We start from the raw sequence: 6854 nt of genomic DNA, 5'->3' as shown, positions 1-6854 counted from the left end.
AGTTTGCTGCATCTTTGCGTTGGATTCGTATACTCGTCGGCAGTTATTGTGTTTATAACACAGATGAGACTGCACACAGGGAGGTTAAAGTAACAGTGACCTCAGTCTTTATTAAGACACTCCAGAGTGAGGAACAGGTCTTAGGGGCCGGCTTATATACAGTGCTCCCAAGGGATGCTGGGATTCCTTGGGACTTCAGGGGATGCGCTCCCTGGTGGCGGAATATGGGAGTGCATGCTTTACAGATACACAACAATGATGATGATGATGTTGGTCATCAAGTGGAAAAAGTGTCCATTGACAAACTAACAATATTTATCATCAATTAATTAATGCCCTAGAGCAATGAAACTTCATAAGTGAACAGGAAATAATGCAGGTGTATAAAATTCAGGAAAAATTAATCAAAGAAAAGCCCAAATTATTGAAACAATTAAAATGAGTCGATATGTTTAAGAGGGTATCGCAGCAGAGTGCCCAAGATCTACAGCTTACAACTACACCAACAATTTCCACACTTGAAAATCCTATTGCTGGTCCATCTTCAACCCTAGCTGAACCCTCAACCCCAAGCTCTCTCTCAAGCACAACCTCCAGCCACATGTAACCTGTACCCATTTCTGTGCAGCTTACTTAGTAAGTGGATCACAGGAAGAATATTATTCTTTATACATTATTCTTTTTCATACTCTGTTTACCAAATAAAACTCCTTATTTATTCGATTTCATACTTTATAAATACATTCCTTTTCATACTTTATTTCATCTATCTCATCCATTGAATTTGGCTTTCAAATGTAAAGATACATAAGCTTGGGTTGTGCTAAGCCGTTTTCTCTATTCCTTGTTTCTCTTATCCATTCAAATAAGCCTAAGATAGGCCACTGATTTTATTGATTTTCTTGTCCGAAATCCAGAAAAATCTGAAAATCGGCATGGTCTTGGTTTCGAGGTTGCCGGATTTGAGACATTGTACTGCACAACTCCAGATATCTACAACTTGACACCGGTGACAAAATGACAGTGATGACTACCAGGGTAATAGGGAATCACTAACTTAATCGAATATTGTTATAAGTTCAATTAAAAAATAAATAAAACTGTACCCTTGTACAAATTAATATCGAAATAATGTATATAGAAGTATACAAATTGCCTTGAACATTAGAAAAATGAAGTCACTTTCAATAGTCAAAACTGCAAATATTTTCCTCTAACCTCAAGCATGAGACTTATGCAGTAACAGGTCTTCTCGAACTTTAAATTCCTCCCTGTTACTAATTTTCTGTAACAACCATTCTTCAAATCTCAAGTTACATGGTACAGCTTCACTCCCCGTATCCTGTTCCCTGCAGTAGTAACTCTAACAAAGTACTTTGCTTGTGTTTTTTTACTACCTCTTGATATCATGATCTACATTGGAAATTCGCTCTATAGTGATTGTGGATATAAGCCCTCATTTTGCAATTCTAAAGGCACATATAAAAGCACAACTGTATTGTGTTAAGGTCATTAGTTTTTCTTTAAGTTTCTATCCTGTTTATTTTCTGAGCATCTGTGCCAGTTTTAAAACAGGTGCATTTTGGGACTACACACTGTTGAGAGGACCTATCGAAGTATTTGCAGGTATAAGCACACATCTGATATTAATGGAGCAACCTTCCTCTCTGTCACAGGTTGTAGCAAGATTAAATCTCTTTTGCCGAGAATCAGCATGTGCACATCTGCCTGGGATTTTCGGAATAATTGAATTGCTTAGGACAGATTGGTGTATTATGTCTGTTAGGTCAGATTTGGCCCACCTGCTCCATATTGTCTATGAGTGATCTAAAATAATGCATAAAAAATACCATGAAAGCACAGTTCCAGATTTCCCTGCTAATTGCCAGAAGCATTGGACAAACATCATTTAGCAGCAAATGAGCCTGTTACAGCACACTTTGTAAACACTATTTAAAGCCACCATGATATCACTTAGAAAATATTATCCAGATGCTTAGAATGCAATTTATTTTTAAAGCAGCAGCAAATATCAACCACTGAAGGTAAAGCATATTGAGGTGGTGCAGTATGGGCCAGGACTTCAGCTAACCCCTCAGAATGCACCCAGACCCTAACCCATTTTTCAGAGTTTGAGTTCAGACATGTACAACGGGTTACTGACAGGATTCCTGCTGCCAAGAAGGAGCCCACCACTGTGAAGAAAGAAAGACTTGCATTTTTATACAGCGTCTTTCACGACCACTGGACGTCTCAAAGCACTTTACAGCCAATGAAGTACTTTTGGAATGTAGTCACTGTTGTAATGTGGGAAACGCAGCAGCCAATTTTGTGCACAGCAAACTCCCACAAACAGCAACGTGATATTGACCAGATAATCTGTTGTTGTCGTCATGTTGATTGAAGGATAAATATTCAGAGTGACTATTTGTACTAGTTTTTTGTGTGTCCTTTTGCGCATGTAGGCATTGGACTCCGCCCCCTTTTTGAGCATGGGCCCTCGATTCGGTCGTGCATGTGCAGTGCGACGTACAAGGAAATTGGAAGTGGGAGCCAAATCACGAGCTGCGTGGTATATTTTCACGGCCTTCTGTGGGAGAGAAAAAATGGGAAGTAGTGGGAGACGTGGATGGTGGGATAGAGAGAGAGAGAGAGTGGGGAGGAGGCACGAGAGAGAGAGACTGTCGGGGGGGGGGGGGAAGAGAGAGAGAGAGACAGGGGATCGGAAGAGAAAGTCAGAACTCAGGGAAGACAGATCATGTTCCTCCAACCCACTTTTAATGCCACACCCAATTTATCAGAAAGCTCAGTGCATGTCTGACAAGGGACATAATTGGAGTGGATGTTATCCAGAAGTCACTGCACACTTTATACCCAATAAACCTGTTAACAATCCGTGACCCACACACAATGCCCTATTTATGGTGGAGCGGGGGTTGGGCAGGTAGGTAAGGTCAGAAACTTGGGCTTGGATGGGGTCAGGACCTTGGGCTGAGGATGTCAGGAATCTCAGCTGGAGGAGGCATGAACTTGGGCTGGGGGGGGCATGAATTTGGGTTGAGGGAGTTTAAGAAACTTACTACCTGGAGTGGGACTTGAACCTACAAACTTTCTGACTCAGAGGCAAGTGTGCTACCCACTGAGCCATAGCTGACCTCACAAGCAGGATATTTAGTTTTAACATGCTAAGAGGGGTGTGGAACGCTTTACTTAGCACTCCACTCTCCACTTGAGGCACTAAAAGTGAATATCCTGATTGGAGGCAGTAAACGTCGCCCAGCGCTAAAGTTAGCGACTAGGCAGTGTCACTGCCTCAAACCGGGCTATGGTGAATTTTTAGCCCTCATTGTGTTAACAGACTGAATGCATAATTGTCAATATATGGAAGTTCATTATTCTTTGCTTTAGTTGCAGCCTTATAAAAGCAACATAATCATCCAATCATTTGGATAGTAACATTAGCTTTCATTTAGAATCTCTAGCAGTATCTAATCTTTCTAGATCTTAGATTGACACTTTTATTCTTTTGAGTACCTGCATCACTATTACTAGAGCTTCATTTCACAGTCTACTGCTGCACTGTGACGGCTCTCATTCTGTTTTCCTGATTCCTCCTAGCAGTAGATTATTGGCAAATTTTCCTGTTTCTGCATTTGGGCATATGGGATGGCTTGGGTACAAAGCATAGAGAGAAATTGGGTGGGGAGGATCGAATGCCTTTTGTTGTTAAATTTCTGTTAAATTTTCCCATCGTCGTGTCATGTTTTCAATGTCACAGTCTGTCTGGTTAAACCCTGTGAGAATATCATCTGCTTTATCATCTGTGCAGGAAATCATTGTGTTTACTTATCTAATGTTCCACTCTATCTGCCGCACTTGACACAATTCCAAAGCTTTGGTCATTCCTCCAGCTTGAAAATATTCAATTTCAGTGGAGGAGCTACAGGGATATCAGCCTCTGAAATATTTAATTTTGTTAGACATCGAACCAACATTTTAAAATGTCTTGACAGTATTTCACCTGTAGCTCTCTTGTCTTTGACTTCCCTGCTTGATGCTCACACTAACTTCTTTTTTCTCTTGTTTACTGAAAACAGTTCAGAGTTTAAATTAGGAGCGCCCTTTTGTTTTGAGTCGATACAATCCAATTTCTGATGAGGTGATAGATTTTCAGCTTCATCACCTGGGTGGTAATCTGGGTGGGGGCGGGTAGAGCAGGCAGATTGCACAACCTTTATAGAATCTCTGAGCCAAGTCTGATACCAATGTATCTGTTAGTAAAGTGCTGCAAGAATATAAATAGATCAATTGCATTATTGAATTGGCAGTCCCTAAATTAAAGGGCAATGTATCCTTAGCTGTGCTGCAAGGATTACCATAGAGTGTGTGTAAAAGGAAACTTTCTCTCATTTTATTGACAAAATGTCCTGAACCCATCTTTTATTTCCATTACTCTGTAGTACTCTATAGAGCACGACGATCTTAACACAACGAACATGTAAGAATTCCTTAGGGAGGAAATACATAACATAGGCACCCTCCTCAGTGTCATATAGTTGGATCCTGCAGGCTGGCATCAATCTCCTATATTCATACAGTCATAAAAGAAGGCCACAGAAAGTATCTTTTTATTGGTGAGCAAATGTTACCAATATAAGGGACTGTCCTTCAGTTACAACCTGGGCACAGGATCTTCAAAGTGTCTGTAATTCATAGGTGCACAACTAAGTCTCGAAGAACTATACATAGATCCTTAAATCAATGATTGGTTATCCAATCATGTGCATGGAGTAACCCATCTCATTGTACCTCAAACAGTGGAGATGTTCATTTGTGTTGGACTCTTTCTGAACTCGGAGAGACCATGGGGCCGAAATTCAGGGCCGCCAGAAAGCTGGCGCACCTACCTTTTATAAAAAGTTTATTCCGCAGGGATCGTTGAGACGGCCTCTCTGTTGATTTTTTGCACTTAGGTTTTTTTTTGACATTGGACCGGAAGTCGGTCATACTGGGGGCAGAAGTTCAGCAGTAAGGCAGGTGGAGGGGCGGAGGTTGGGGCAGGATCGGGACTCCGCCACTGTCACTCAGCGGTGGAGCGGGGGTGATGTCACAGAGTATGTGCATCACCACGCTCTCCCCCCTACCTTAAAGGGGAGAGACTCCGTCATTTTATATCTTCAGCCACTGGGCCACCAGGGAGGGTTTCCGCCGGACCAGCGGCCTGGCATTACAAGAGGGGGTGCCAGGTTGCCCATTGGTGGCCCAGCCGAACCTGTGGACACTATTTTGCCGGCCAATCGTGAAGTCGGCCGGCAAAAATAAAGATATGGCGGCCGTGGCAGTGTACCCTCCTCTTGAAGGGCCGCTGCATTGCCAGGCCGCACACAGTGAGGAGAAAGTGCACCGACAGAAAAAGCTGTTGGGGGCACCGCACGGTGGGACAATGACTTTTTTCCCTAAATTTTGGTGGGTGTATTTTTCAGGTGATGGAGAGCAGCGGTGCGCATTTTGTTGATGTGTTTGCGACGGTCATCAGCTACGGGGCGGAATTGGGTCTGGGCAAAAAAATCCCCGACCTGAATTTGGGTCGGGGTGGCCAGTTGGCCACAAAGTGGCAGCCTCGGGATTCCGTCGCATGGCTGCCGCAAACGGACAGTAACGGGTCTTTGTGAGACTCTGAATTTCGGCCCCATACCTTTGATTTTATTAAAACATTGTATTCAACAGTCAAATTCCAGACAGGCTTATGCATACCTTGCATATTAGGGCATTCATGATCAAATTCATAGGCTGAGTACAGCACCTCAGTTTCATGCATGTTAGCCTGAAATCACAGTATTTGGCTGCATATGGTTGCAGAAAATCTAAATCTAAATAGCTGTGTCATCTGACTATTAAAATAGCATCTAAACGATTTATTAAAGAACACATATTAATATTAATTTGCAAAAAGTCATTCTGACCTAGAAAAGCTGCCGGTGCCACTGTGGCCGGGTGCTACTGGCCCCCAAAGCTGGTGGCACTGCTGGTAATCATCATTAGCTCAGCGCCTAAATCACCGTGGAACGCCCTTCCGGTGGTGTTGGTCCCAACAGGAGGCTCCAATGTAGCATGGCACAAGCATTGTTGCTGCTAAAACAGTTTCTCTAAAAGCGAGGCTGTGATTTCAGAAAGCAAGGAGAGGGAGGAGAGAACGGAGAGGAAAGAGAGGAAGGAGAGGACGGAGAGGGAAGAGAGGACGGAGAGGGAGGAGAGGGAGGAGAGGGTGGAGAGGGAGGAGAGGACGGAGAGGGAGGAGAGGGAGAGGGAGGAGAGGGAGGAGAGGGAGGAGAGGGAGGAGAGGGAGGAGAGGACGGAGAGGGAGGAGAGGACGGAGAGGGAGGAGAGGGTGGAGAGGGAGGAGAGGACGGAGAGGACGGAGAGGGAGGAGAGGACGGAGAGGACGGAGAGGGAGGAGAGGGAGGAGAGGGAGAGAGGATGGAGAGAACGGAGAGGGAGGAGAGAACGGGAGGACGGAGAGGGAGGGGAGAATGGAGAGGACGGAGAGACGGAGAGGGAGGGAGAGGAGAGGAGAGAACGGAGAGAAGGAGAGGACGAAGAGGGAGGAGCGGGAGAGGAGAGGACGGAGAGGGAGGAGAGGACGGAGAGGGAGGAGAGGACGGAGAGGGAGGAGAGGGAGGAGAGGGAGGAGAGGAGTGGAGAGGGAGGAGAGGGAGGAGAGGGAGGAGAGGGAGGAGAGGGTGGAGAGGGAGGAGAGGGAGGAGAGGGACGGAGAGGGAGGAGAGGGAGGAGAGGACGGAAGGGAGGAGAGGGTGGAGAGGGTGGAGAGGGAGGAGAGGACGGAGAGGACGGAG

This window comes from Pristiophorus japonicus, chromosome 7, assembly GCF_044704955.1.
Source record: "Pristiophorus japonicus isolate sPriJap1 chromosome 7, sPriJap1.hap1, whole genome shotgun sequence".
Lineage (NCBI taxonomy): Eukaryota > Metazoa > Chordata > Chondrichthyes > Pristiophoridae > Pristiophorus > Pristiophorus japonicus.
The sequence above is the reverse complement of the archived record's forward strand: the minus strand, read 5'-3'. Positions refer to the sequence as shown.